At 42.2% G+C, this 13,876-nt stretch overlaps 1 pseudogene; it reads left to right on the top strand.

Moving 5' to 3' along the window:
* Positions 1-1,397: 1,397 nt before the first annotated feature.
* On the top strand, positions 1,398-13,658 carry LOC122448884 (annotated as a pseudogene).
* Positions 13,659-13,876: the final 218 nt, after the last annotated feature.

Here is a 13,876-nt window from a genome sequence, read left to right as displayed (position 1 = left end):
GGTCTGGCTAAAGTCTGGAATATTTAGTGGAGGGGAGGGGCACATCAGGAGCAGGGAGTCCCATTAAGAAACTATGGGAACAACTAAGGATGGATAGAGGACCCCAGAGGACCAAGCCCCACATGCTAAAGCACAGGAGGACCAAGAGGACCTAGTGATGCACTAGCTCGGCTGGAGGAGGGAGTGCAGCCTGCGAGAGGAGGGAGGAGGTGTGGAAGACGACACCCAGGTCTCCGGCTGGAGAACCATGAGATTGGAAACATGAGGGGAGGGGCCGTTTGGAAAAAGATGACAGACAAGTTCAGGTGCACATGGGACTCCGTTACTTCTTTCAGTGAGTGGTCGCTGAACACTTAGGGTCTGCCTGGTACAGTTCTGGGGCCTGGGAGCACAGCCGTGAGCCCCAAGGAACACCAGCGCTTAAAGTCTGCTGAGTTCCTGAGTTCCGGAACAAGAAGAGGGAACTTAAATTGAGCAGCTTTGTCTCAAGGTAGAGTTGATCAAGATTTGAAGCCCCAGTCATTCCACATAATTCAAGTCTGAACTAAACTACACCAGTACAGAGGGTCTGTCAGCTCACGAGAAGCCCCCAGTCCCCATCAAGTCACAGTCTTTCAGTCCCTTTGAGTCACTTACCATGCTCTGAGATTGTCTTGTTTATTTATGTTTATTATCTGTTTTTCCTTTGAATCTAAGCATCATGATGTCAGGGATCTTTAAGGCCACATAGATTTCAGGCCTTGGGGAAAGAAAACATGTTTTCAGGACCCCCACTTCCCATCCTCCCCAGCAGAGGCGGACTAGGACACACACTTCCCTCTCCCTCTTCTGTGTCTCATAGCCTTGGATCACGTGGACTTTCTGTCCCTATGTTGACTCTTCATAAGTGTCCATAACTCTGCTGGAGGGATACTGGGTGCTCCCCAGGAGAATCTGGTAACTAATGATTCAGAACAAAGCTTTGAATTTTCACAAACCAACTCCGTTTGCATTTTGTAACCTCCGAAAGTATGATAGTGATCATCCCTCCCAAAATACATATTATATGCATGTATGTATTATTTAGTTCTATTTTGTTATCGGTGAAATTAAAAGAATGTAAAATGAGTCATAATGGGAAAGCCGAAGAACAATAAAGAAATGGAGCCCTTGTAGGATAATCCACAGCATGCTGTGCTTTCATACCGATATTCCAAATAGACTCAATACTTATGGGCCTTTCCATTGTGTTTTACCTTTTTTTTTTTTTTGTCCATTTTTATCTGTTAATGCTGAGAAATTGAAGGACATTTTAAACTTAAACTTTGAAACTAAGCTACTTCAGCTAATTCCTTTAAAACACATATCAAAAATGAAGCTAAGCAGTTGAAACTGCTGCTAGCCTGGGTCCTCTCACCATGGATAACCCAGAAAATGTTTTTCAAATGTCTGAAGCCCATATGCAGAGTTACAAGGGCAATGACCCACTTGGAGAATTTTCCTGAGAATAAAGAATACTTCAGTTCAGTCACTCAGTCGTGTCCGACTCTTTGTGATCCCATGGACTGCAGCACGCCAGGCCTCCCTGTCCATCACCAATTCCTGGAGTTTACTCAAACTCATGTCCATCAAGTCGGTGATGCTGTCCAACCATCTAATCCAACCATTCTCTTCCCGCCTTCAGTCTTTCCCAGCATCAGGGTCTTTTCAAATGAGTCAGTTCTTCACATCAGGTGGCCAAAGTATTGGAGCTTCAGCTTCAGTCCTTCCAATGAATATTCAGGACTGATTTCCTTTAGGATTGACTGGTTGGATCTCCTTGCAGTCCAAGGGACTTGCAAGAATCTTCTCCAACACCACAGTTTAAAAGCATCAGTTGTTCGGCGCTCAGCCTTCTTTATAGTCCAACTCTCACATCCATACATGACCACTGGAAAAAGCATAGCCTTGACTAGACAGACCTTTGTTGACAAAGTAATGTCTCTGCTTTTTAATATGCTGTCTAGATTGGTCATAACTTTCCTTCCAAGGAGTAAGCGTCTTTTAATTTCATGGCTGCAATCACCATCTGCAGTGATTTTGGAGCCCGAAAATAGTAAGTCTGTCACTGTTTCCATTGTTTCCCCACCTATTTGCCATGAAGTGATGGGACCAGATGCCATGATCTTAGTTTTCTGAATGTTGAGCTTTAAGCCAGCTTTTTCACTCTCCTCTTTCACTTTCATCAAGAGGCTCTTTAGTTCTGCTTCGCTTTCTGCCATAAGTGTGGTGTCATCTGCATATCTGAGGTATTGATATTTCTCCCGGCAATCTTGATTCCAGCTTGTGCTTCCTCCAGCCCAGCATTTCTCAAGATGTACTCTGCATATAAGTTAAATAAGCAGGGTGACAATATACAGCCTTGACATACTCCTTTCCCAATTTGGAACCAGTCTGTTGTTCCATGTCTAGCGCTAACTGTTGCTTTTTGACCTGCATACAGATTTCTCAGGAGGCAGGTCAGGAGCTCTGGTATTCCCATCTCTTGAAGAATTTTCCCCAGTTTGTTGTGAACAACTTCCTCAGAGCATCTAATGAAGGAATTTTTAGATTAGAAGAGACATCACAATGACCCAAGGTTCATCAACTATTGTTTAAAATTTTCCGAGTGCAACAGTGACCATCACCAGTTTTTTCAGTTTCTGTACAACCACGGGATCAGAACCTGGTCAGCTCCTCTGTGGAACCCAGGGAGCTGCTGCAACAACAGTACAGGGTGTTTCAGACACGCCTCACTGAAACCATTTGCCAACTCAAGCGAGAACCTCAGAACCTCTGCTTGATGCTCAGATTTTAAATCAAAGGTAACATCAAAATCAAATCCAGGAAATAACTCAGCCTGCATTTCTAAGAGTCCACAACTTTCTGGAGCAACACCTGCAGCTGGTAATAAAGGGTCGAACATGGAACAAAGAGTGATCACGATTTCTAAATCAGGATATTCTGCACACCCATCTGTGGCAGACAAAGCTGATGTTGAGCAGTTTGTCATGTCAAGGAGCAGCTTATTCGCGGAGAATCAGAGTTTCCCTTCAAAGAGCTGAGAGCCCAGAAATACAATCTATGGAGAGAGCATGAACAATGGGTAAATAAAGAGAGACATTATATGAAAAGGAAAGAAGCAAATGCTTTTGAAGAACAACTATTAAAACAGAAAATGGATGAGCTTCATAAGAAGTTACACCAAGTAGCAGAGATGTCTCATGAGAACCTTCCCTCCTCCCAGGGGACATCTGAAGTCAGTCCAGCATGTTTGGGGCCACACACAGACTCCCAGCAGGAACTAAGAGCTCCAGGTCTTCCAGCCATCCCTCAGCAGACCTCAAAGAATGAGGACGAGAAACCCAGAGAGGCCACTTCTGTTCCTCTTATGGCAAATGCTGTCACCACTGCTTTGGTGTTCCCAACCATCAACCAGAGTGTAGCTTGCCCGGTTCCTTTGGCAGGCCAGCCAGTGATGGACACCATGTTTTCAGGGGCCAGCAAAGATGCCAGGTGTGTGAACAAAAGTACTCATGAATTCAGGCCACAGAGTAGAGCAGAGATAAAAGAAGGGTGTGAAACACAGAGGTTACTAACACAAGTTCCTTTCACACAACTCCAAACACATCACTGGCACTGGTTCAGGCAACACCATCCAAAGTGCAGCCATCACCCATAGTGCACACAAAGGAAGCTCTCGGTTTCATCGTGAATGTTTCAGGCTCCTACAGTTCCTGATATTTTTGATGACAAAGAGGAATGGCCATCTCTAGGTCAAAATGAAGATGCGTTTGAAGCCAAGTTTCAAAAAAAATGTAACATCTTCTGGGGCTTGGGGAGTCAGTAAGATCATCTCTTTTTTGTCATATGCTTTTCCTGTATTTGAAGATGGAAACAAAAAAAATTATGGATTACCATAGCCAAAAAAATAAACCTGCAGGAGCCAGGACCTTTGGAGAACGTCCCATGAGCTGGTTTCCTACAAAACCAAATGAAGTGCCTCATACTGATGAGTTTCTGGATGATTCAGCCGTGGGGGGCATCTGCTGCAACAAAAGCCTGGTGCCCAGCCCCAAGAGCCCAGGAGACTTTAGGTTCGCCGTGCAGCTCACGTCCACAGGCTTCCCATGGACTCCGCGCACCCACTGGAAGATAAAGAAAATATGGTAGGAAACCAGCACACCCATGTAGCTTTGGATTCTTTCAAAAGAAACAAGGTGGAACCCTTGAAAGAGAGAAAGTTCAGTCCAATTGAAGAGATAAGACGAGACTAAGTGTGCCCCACAGATGTCCCTTCTGTGTCCTTGCTCTGTCTGGGCCAGCCTGCTGCAGCCGTGCTGACCAGCAAGGCAGAGTGGAACCTCAAGTCCTGTAAAGTCACAGACCCTGACTTTGCCATTGAAGAGGATCCGGCAGAAGCCAGCGCTGGGCTCCAGGCTGAACTGATGCAGGCTGGCTCACTTGGGAATGTAGACATTCCAAACTTCACTGTTGAGAATTCCTGGGATGAGGAGTTGATTCTCAAACTTTTATCTGGGCTTTCTAAACCAGCGAGTTCCTATCCAAATACTTATGAATGGACATGTAAGCTTCCAGCCATCAAGCCCAAGACTGAATTCCAACTAGGCTCTTTGCTGGTCTACGTTGATCACCTTCTTGGAGAAGGGGCCTTTGCCCAAGTCTATGAAGTTACCCATGGAGATGTGAAAAATAGCAAAAATAAGGAGAAATTTGTTTTGAAGGTAAACAATCTGTACATTATAGAAATGAATTTTAGAAAAAAAAATTAAGCTGATGCGAGTGTGTTAAACGGAGAAGCTGGTCAGAAACCAGCTCTTCTGAACTCCAGGTGTGCATGCTCTCCAAAATGATGCCATCCAGATTACAAATGTGGAGGGCCCTCGATGTGAATAGGGAGCAAAAAAAAAAAAAATCCATCTTACAAAGGAAATTGGGCATCCTAAATTGGTTCAATGAAGTGGTGGACCAACTGCACATTCCACTAGGAGAATTGCTTTCTGCCGTCCTCGAGCAATGGAGGGAGGAAGGATACATTACAATAGATGGCACTTACTCTGTATATGACTGAATTAAGAATTCTCCACATTGATGTATTCCTAACCACTGAATAGGGGGAAATCAGACTCAGTTAACAGTCCCCTTCCTCTCTTGTAATCAACACTGCAGCACTGCCCTGTCTTTAGGAGAACTCTCACTGGCGTAAAGCAATGCCACCTTCCTCCACTGCGACCTCACAGACCCTCCCTGTAACACAGACCCAGAGCTGTGGGCATCTTGGATTCAGTAAGATTTTGCTTGTTCATATGGTTTGTGTCACGGACTGTTCAAGTGTGTATGTCCTCCCTGCCTCCCTGGAAGCCATAACCACAGCTGTCTTTCCCTCTCTCTGGGTGGATGGGCTCAACGATCATGGAGGACTGGGTATATTTTAAATGTCCAGCTGACTCCTGGATGTTGGCTGGTGGTCATATTAAGAGAAAGGAGCCCCAAATACACCTTGATAATGCCGAGGCTAGCATTTTGACACACAGCTTTAGAAAATGAGCAAACTCTCAGAGACCAAAAAGTGACTTTTGATTGGAAAGTACCCACTGACTTTGGAGGTGGAAAAGAGGAGGTGGTGGAAGCTGACAAAATGAGTCTGAATTCATTTGAAAGACTGAATGCAAGAGAAAAGTCAAGAAATGCTCTAGAAATTGTGAGAGAGACATAGGCCCCTCCCATCCTTCTCCCATTTAAACATAAAATTATTGAAATTGAAGCTGTGGTTTTGGTACAAGAATAGACAGATCCATGAAACAGAGTGGAGATTTAAGGAAAAATTTGCCTCTATACAGCATATATTAAAAGTATTGTTATAATTAGCATAACATATGTTCAGCTGCTATAACAAAGAGCCCCCCCGCCCCCGTAAGGCACTCAAATGCAAAACAGATTTTTTTCCCTTCCAACTGATAATAGCCTAGAAGTGGGTGTCGGGGTCCAGGGTGGTCATAGGCAGCTCTGCTTCATGTGGTCATCCAGAAACCCAGTTATATCCATCTTATTGTGCTATCACCCCTGGGAAACACCCTCATCCAAGTGGTCAAAGCTGACTCACCAGCACAAGTCTATATTTAAGACTCTGGGAAGGGGGAGTAAGAGTGGAGGGGAACTGGGGCTTCCCTGGTGGCTCAGTGGTAAAAATAAATCCCCCTGCTAATGCAGGAGACAGATTTGATTCGTGATCCAAGAAGATCCACGAAACAATTTAAAAGAGTAGAGGAAAGGTCAAAGAATTGAAAAACTCCTGAGCACACAGAGATTTGTACACAAATGTTCAGAGCAGCATTATTCATAGTAGCCAAAAATTGGAAACTTCAGTGTCCCTCAACTGATGAAAGGATAAAGTGTGTTATACCCAAACAGTGGAATATTATTCAGCAATTAAAGAAAATGAAATACTGATACATGCTGATATGGATGAATCTTGAAAACATTATGCTAAGTGAAGGAAACTAGACACAAAGGTCATATATACTATGATTCCATTTATATGAAATGTCCACATTAGCCAATCTGAAGAGACAGAGTATTGTAATTAGCAGTTGCTTAGGACCAGAATGGGGAGCAGTAATAGGAAGTCACTGCTAAGGGATGCAGAGTTACCCTTTGTAATGATGAATATGTTCTAAAATTAGATAGTGGTGATGGTGCACAACCCTGACTATATTAAAAACCACTGACTTGTATACTTAACTTTTTCTAAACTTACATTTTTTGGCAGCATGTGGGATCTTAGCTCCCCAAGCAGGGATCAAACCTGTGTCCCCTGCCATGGGAGCACAGAGTCGTAACCACTGGACCACCAGGAAAATCACCTATACACTTTAAAAGGGCAAGTTTTATAGTATGTGAATTATACCTCAGTCAAACTGTTAAAAAATTACAGTATAGTTGGATCCTCTTATCTTACTCTGTGTGACAATTCCAGAGATTTCAAGGATTTAAATAAAAAACTAGAAAATTTGAAATTAATATTTATACAAGCTTGAGGAAAGAAAGGATTTCTTAAACATGATGCTGTAGTAAGAAATAATCAACTCAGAATTATTTAATTAATTAATGGGCATACAAACCGAGGAAACCAGATCTGAAAGAGACACGTGTACCCCAATGTTCATCGCAGCACTGTATATAATAGCCAGGACATGGAAGCAACCTAGATGCCCATCAGCAGACGAATGGATAAGAAAGCTGTGGTACATATACACCATGGAATATTACTCAGTCATTAAAAAGAATACATTTGAATCAGTTCTAATGAGATGGATGAAACTGGAGCCTATTATACAGAGTGAAGTAAGCCAGAAAGAAAAACACCAATACAGTATACTAATGCATATATATGGAATTTAGAAAGATGGTAACAATAACCCTATATGCAAGACAGAAAAAGAGACACAGATGTACAGAACAGACTTTTGGACTCTATGGGAGAAGGCGAGGGTGGGATAATCTGAGAGAACAGCATCAAAACATGTATATTATCAAGTGTGAAACAGATCACCAGTCCAGGTTGGATGCATGAGACAAGTGCTTGGGGCTGGTGCACTGGGAAGACCCAGAGGGATGGGATGGGAAGGGAGGTGGGAAGGGGTTTCAGGATGGGGAACACATGTAAATCCATGGCTGATTCATGTCAATTATGGCAAAAACCACTACAATATTGTAAAGTAATTAGCCTCTAACTAATAAAAATAAATGGAAAAAAAAAGTATATTGGTTAATAAATAAATAAATAAATAAAAAGAAACAGGAAAAAAAAATTTAAAGTGTACTTCAAAAAGTTTACAAAGAAAAACAGCAAATGACAAAATGAGAAAAATATATGCAGAATAAATGATTTTTTAAGAAAGAATATACTTATCACATATCCAACTCATAAATAAATGGCCAATAAACATTAATATGCTAAAAATTAAACCAAGAAATGCAAATTAAATAGTGGAAAGAAAATTATGGTTATTCAGTTGGCAAATATTGAAAGATAGCACCAGTGTTTCTCTTTGTGCTGAAGGGAACTCTTAGCCATTATGAATAGACATGTTCATTGCTACAGTATTTCTGATGACAGTTTGTAAATAAATATCAAATTTGTTTAAAACTTTTGATCCAGCAATTTTACTTGAAGGAATTCATCTGTAAGAAGAAAGATTTGCCCCAAGATCAATGTACAGGGTATTAATCACAATATTGTTTAAATATTTTTAAAAATTAGAATAATTTACATGTTATAATGTAAACTTATATTTAAATTATAATACATTCTTAAATTAAAATACTATATAGGCATTTTGTGTCTTAAAGACTTAAATATTTAAGACGTGACACCATAAGACTCCTAGAAAAGAACATAGACAGGCAAAACATTCTTTGACATACCAGTGTTTTCTTAGGTCAATCTCCCAAAGCAATAGAAATAAAAACAAATATAAACAGATGAGACTGAATCAAACTTACAAGCTTTTGTACAGCAAAGGAAACCATAAACAAAACAAAAAGGCATCCTATGGACCAGAAGAAAATATTTGCAAATAATGTGACCAACAAGGGCTTAATTTCCAAAATATACAAACAGTTCATACAACTCAACAACAACAACAAAAAAATCCAAATGAAATAATGCCATTTGCAGCAACATGGATGGACCTAGAGATTATCATATTAAGTGAAGTAAATCAGAAAGAGAAAGACAATTATCATATGATAACATTTATATGTGGAATTTAAAGGACAAAGGAATATATCTATGAAACAGAAACAGACTCTCACAGAACAGACTTGTGGTTGTCAAGTCGGGGAGGTAGGAGAGGGGTGGATTGGGAGTTTGCAATTAGCAGATGCGAACTATTATTTATAGAATGGATAGACAACAAAGTCCTACTATAGTGCAGGGAGCTATATTCAATATCATGTGATAAACTATAATGGAAAAGAAGATGCAAAAGAACGCATATATGTGTGTATAACTGAGTCCCTTTGGTCCACAGCAGAAATTAACACAACACTGTAAATCAACTAAACTTCAATTTTTTAGAAAAGAATACTATACATCCATTTTCAGTGGTATAAACAGAGATCAACAGTCAAGAGGTGAAAAAAGCAGATGAACAAAAAAGAACAATAATACGAACTCAAAAAAACGTCTAAGGGGACATATGCCCAACTACTGATAGCTACCTCTGAATGGTGAGATTATGGGAACTTTAAAATTTTCTTCCTGTTATTTATCTAAATTAACTTTCATGTAATGAACAGGGAATGAAAAGGGAGGCTATTCTTAAGACTTTTTAATAATGCAGAAAAATATTTATGGCATGAAGTAATGCCCATATAGTTAAAGCTATGGTTTTTCCACTAGTCATGTATGGATGTGAGAGTTGGACCATAAAGAAGGCTGAGTGCTGAAAAATTGATGCTTTTGAACTGTAGTGCTGGAGAAGACTCTTGAGACTGCCTTGGACAGCAATGAGCTCAAACCAGTCAATCCTGAAGGAAATCAACCCCAAATATTCATTGGAAGGACCGAGGCTGAAGCTAAAGTTCCAATACTTTGGCCACCTGATGCGAAGAGATGACTCACTGGGAAAGACCCTGATGCTGGGAAAGATTGAAGGCAAAAGGAGAAGGGGGTGACAGTGCATGAGATGGTTAGGTGGCATCCAGTGGACATGAGTTTGAGTGGACTGCAGGAAATGGTGAAGGACGGAGAAGCCTGCTGTGCTGCAGTCCACGGGGTCGCAAAGAGTCAGACACGACTGAGCAACTAAATGACAATATATTAAATAGTATGTTCAGCCTGATCATACTTTTTATTTCAGAAACTCCTTTATTTTTATAAAGTTAGATTAATGGTCATTGTGTGCAACTATAGCGAAATTGCAGCATGTTCAAAAACATACCTACATCAACAACCTCCTACAGCTTTAAAAAGGTACAGACGTCGTGTTACCCATTGGCCTGATCACATTCTATAAAAGCAATATTTACACACACGCACAGGAAAAAAGAAATTGTTAACAGTGGTTAGCTCTGGGTGGTAGAATTATGTGTGACTGGAAAAATTATTTGTGTAAGTTTTCTAACATGAACACTTTTTTGTTGTTCAGTCACTCAGTTGTGTCCGATTTTTTGCAATCCCGTGGACTGCAGCACACCAGGCTTCACTAACATTGTAAATCAACTATATTCCAATAAAAATTTAAATATTTGAAGGTAAAGGAAGAAAAGGCTCACAGGTCTATATTATGTGTATGTATGTATGTCATGCTTATTGCTTAGATACTGTTAGGAATACCTGAAATATCAATGTAAAGTCTTATAACACAGAGTTCCAAAGAATCGTATAAGCTCCAGTGAAAACTTCACCTTGTTGCTCCTATAAGTATGTTGAACCCCTTTATAGAGCTCGGTAAATCAGTGCTTCACTTTGAATGGGGGGAAAAGTCATTCTGCAGCTTAACACGAAAAGCATATCCTCTCTGTAGCTTGAAAGGACACTGGAGCTGATGATTTATAAAAAATATATCAGCTGCAAGATAAGAAGAAACCCATCCGAGGTCTAAATGCATCTGACACATCAGTTTAAAAGACAATTCCACCAGGGCCCTTGGGATTCGGGGAGAATGGCTGCCTAAGAAAAAGAAAATCGGTGGGTTCCTGTAATAAATGAAACCAAGACATGGGCAGCCAGGCCACGACAGTCTTCACTCACATGCTTATCCCTCTGTGCAAGGTGACAGGGACCTAACAGGTGGGATTGATGGCTGTCAGGCCCACAGGTAACACCCACTCCCCGTGACTACCGACCAACACAGATTGGGCACATGGCGCAGGCCAGGCACTGTCCTAAAGCTTTAAAGCCCAGTGTAACTCACCTAATCCACAGAGCCATCCTGTGAAGTAACTGCTATGTTTATCCCCATTTAACAGATGAAAAAAGTGAGGCAGTTTATTCCAGTTCACTAAGGAGTCGTTTTTTTTTCCATTTATTTTTATTAGTTGGAGGCTAATTACTTTACAATATTGTAGTGGGTTTTGCCATACATTGACATGAATCAGCCATGGATTTACATGTGTTCCCCATCCCGATCCCCCCTCCCACCTCCCCTCTCCATCCCATCCCTCTGGGTCTTCCCAGTGCACCAGCCCCAAGCACTTGTCTCATGCATCCAGCGTGGGCTGGTGATCTGTTTCACACTTAATAATATACATGTTTTGATGCTGTTCTCTCGAAACATCCCACCCTCGCCTTCTCCCACAGAGTCCAAAATTCTGTTCTGTATATCTGTGTCTCTTTTTCTGTTTTGCATATAGGGTTATCGTTACCATCTTTCTAAATTCCATATATATGTGTTAGTATACTGTATTGGTCTTTATCTTTCTGGCTTACTTCACTCTGTATAATGGGCTCCAGTTTCATCCATCTCATTAGAACTGATTCAAATGATTCTTTTTAATGGATGAGTAATATTCCATGGTGTATATGTACCACAGCTTCCTTATCCATTCGTCTGCTGATGGGCATCTAGGTTGCTTCCGTGTCCTGGCTATTATAAACAGTGCTGCGATGAACATTGGGGTGCATGTGTCTCTTTCAGATCTGGTTTCCTCAGTGTGTATGCCCAGAAGTGGGACTGCTGGGTCATATGGCAGTTCTAATTTAAGGAGTCGTTTTTAGCCAAAATATGAATCCAGGAAGTGTGACACCAGTTCCCATTCATCCAGACTTTCAGTAAAATGCTCAGAATAACTCCACTGAGGGCCAGGCCTATAGGAGTTGCCTTTACTAAGCCCTTTATTCTTGACCTCAAGGCTGGTCAGAGTGCCTTGACCAGCACTCCACTTTCCAGGGTGACCCTGAACCCCACAGACAGGATACCTAGGAGGTTGGGCAGCATCAGCTGGAGAAGAAACCAAACCCACAAATCCCAAAAGACATTTAGCAAACCGACAACTATTTACCAGGCCACTACAGTAGGGGGTCCTGCCCCAGCAAAGGGGACTAAGAGTACCTAACATGCTGTCCCTGCTTTCAGGGGTGGATGAGGGCATAGAACATCACCCAGCACAATTACAGAGCCTGGACAAGCTCCAGGAGCTCTGAATCCTCAGGTTCCTCTAACTGCCACTAGAAAATATTCAGGAAAAAAAATTCCAGATAGTTCCAAAGAGCAAAATTTGAATTTGCCCCATGCCCAAACTGTTGTTTACATTGCATTTTTATTTAAATTACATTTTAGTTTGCACAAAAGCATTGAACCAGGAACGATAACACTGTCCTAAGTACTTTACAGACAAGAATTCAGTTGATCTCAGTTCTAAGCTTGGAAGTACTACTAGGATCCTTCCCATTCTACAGATGAGGAGACTGAGTTAGAGAGCTTAACTAACTTGCCCAGAGTGCGAATAAGTGGCAGAGATGGGATTCAAAGCCAGGCATCTGATCTAGAGCCTGTGCTTCTGGTCTCTGTGCTATAGGATGTACTTCCAGGCACATGTCTTGGATGTCTGTTCTCTGTCAGACCGTGTTTTAAGTATTTTAACTAAATCATGTTGTTTGAAATACCCTCAACACACTGTCAGAAAGAGCCAGGGAAATAGCCAGTGTCTTAACCTGAAATAGGTTCTTTGTTAAAAGGATTCCAAATGTACACAGCAGAGTGGTTAGCAGATAGACTTTTGTCATCAATTGACCACAATTTAAATACTGACTCAGCTATCTATCTTTTTTTTTTTAATATTTATTTATTTGGCTGCATCTTAGCCTGATCTTAGTTTCCCGACCAGGAATGGAACCCAAGTCCCCTACATTGGAAGGCAGATTCTTAACCACCAGACCACCAGGGAAGTCCGGTCAGCTATCTTTTTATTTCTAATTTCCTTCCCCTCTTCACTGTCCATATGTCCACTCAAAGAATTAGAAGGAACACACTGAAATGCGGGTCAGACTATCCCCAGAATGATGCTGCTGCTGCTGCTGCTGCTAAGTCGCTTCAGTCGTGTCCGACTCTGTGCGACCCCATAGACGGCAGCCGACCAGGCTCCCCCGTCCCTGAGATTCTCCAGGCAAGAACACTGGAATGGGTTGCCATTTCCTTCTCCAATGCATGAAAGTGAAAAGTGAAAGTGAAGATGCTCAGTCGTGTCTGACTCTTAGCGACCCCATGGACTGCAGCCTACCAGGCTCCTCCGTCCATGGGATTGTCCAGGCAAGAGTACTGGAGTGGGGTGCCATTGCCTTCTCCCCAGAATGATGAGAGCCACTGAAAACCCTCCACGTCAGTGGAGAGACATTTGCTGCAGGTGGCAGGGCTGGGGAAGCCAGAGGGAGTGATGCCCCAAATCAATGACCCTCAGAGTATGATTCTCCAGATGGGTGGCAGCAGCATCACCTGGGAAACTTGTTAGTGATGCAAAACCTCCTGTCCCGCCCCAGGTCTGCTGACCCAGCAGATCTGGCGGGAGGCTCAGTGAGTTTGGACGAGGCCTGCAGATCACCCAGATGCACGCTGAAGTTCGAGAGCCACAGCCCCAGGAGAGCTGGGCGATATGGGGAGGCCCCAACCTCAGAGCACGACGTGGACAACCAGTAACTAGCGACTAAGGACAACAACGTGAATTCGGTCCCTTAACAAGTCAGGGTGGATTCAGTGCTTTCCCCGGGCTAGCATCACTGACCCTGGCCTTCTGATTGGAGGGAACCAGGAGGTATTAATCACAGAAGCTACTGGAGGTGCCAGTCCCCCAGTGGCTGGTTGGAGGCAGGGCAAGCATGTGAAGAATTTCAGACCTGGGCCCTCTCTATTTTAAC

This window comes from Cervus canadensis, chromosome 10 (assembly GCF_019320065.1).
Source record: "Cervus canadensis isolate Bull #8, Minnesota chromosome 10, ASM1932006v1, whole genome shotgun sequence".
Lineage (NCBI taxonomy): Eukaryota > Metazoa > Chordata > Mammalia > Artiodactyla > Cervidae > Cervus > Cervus canadensis.
The sequence above is the reverse complement of the archived record's forward strand: the minus strand, read 5'-3'. Positions and strand labels throughout refer to the sequence as shown.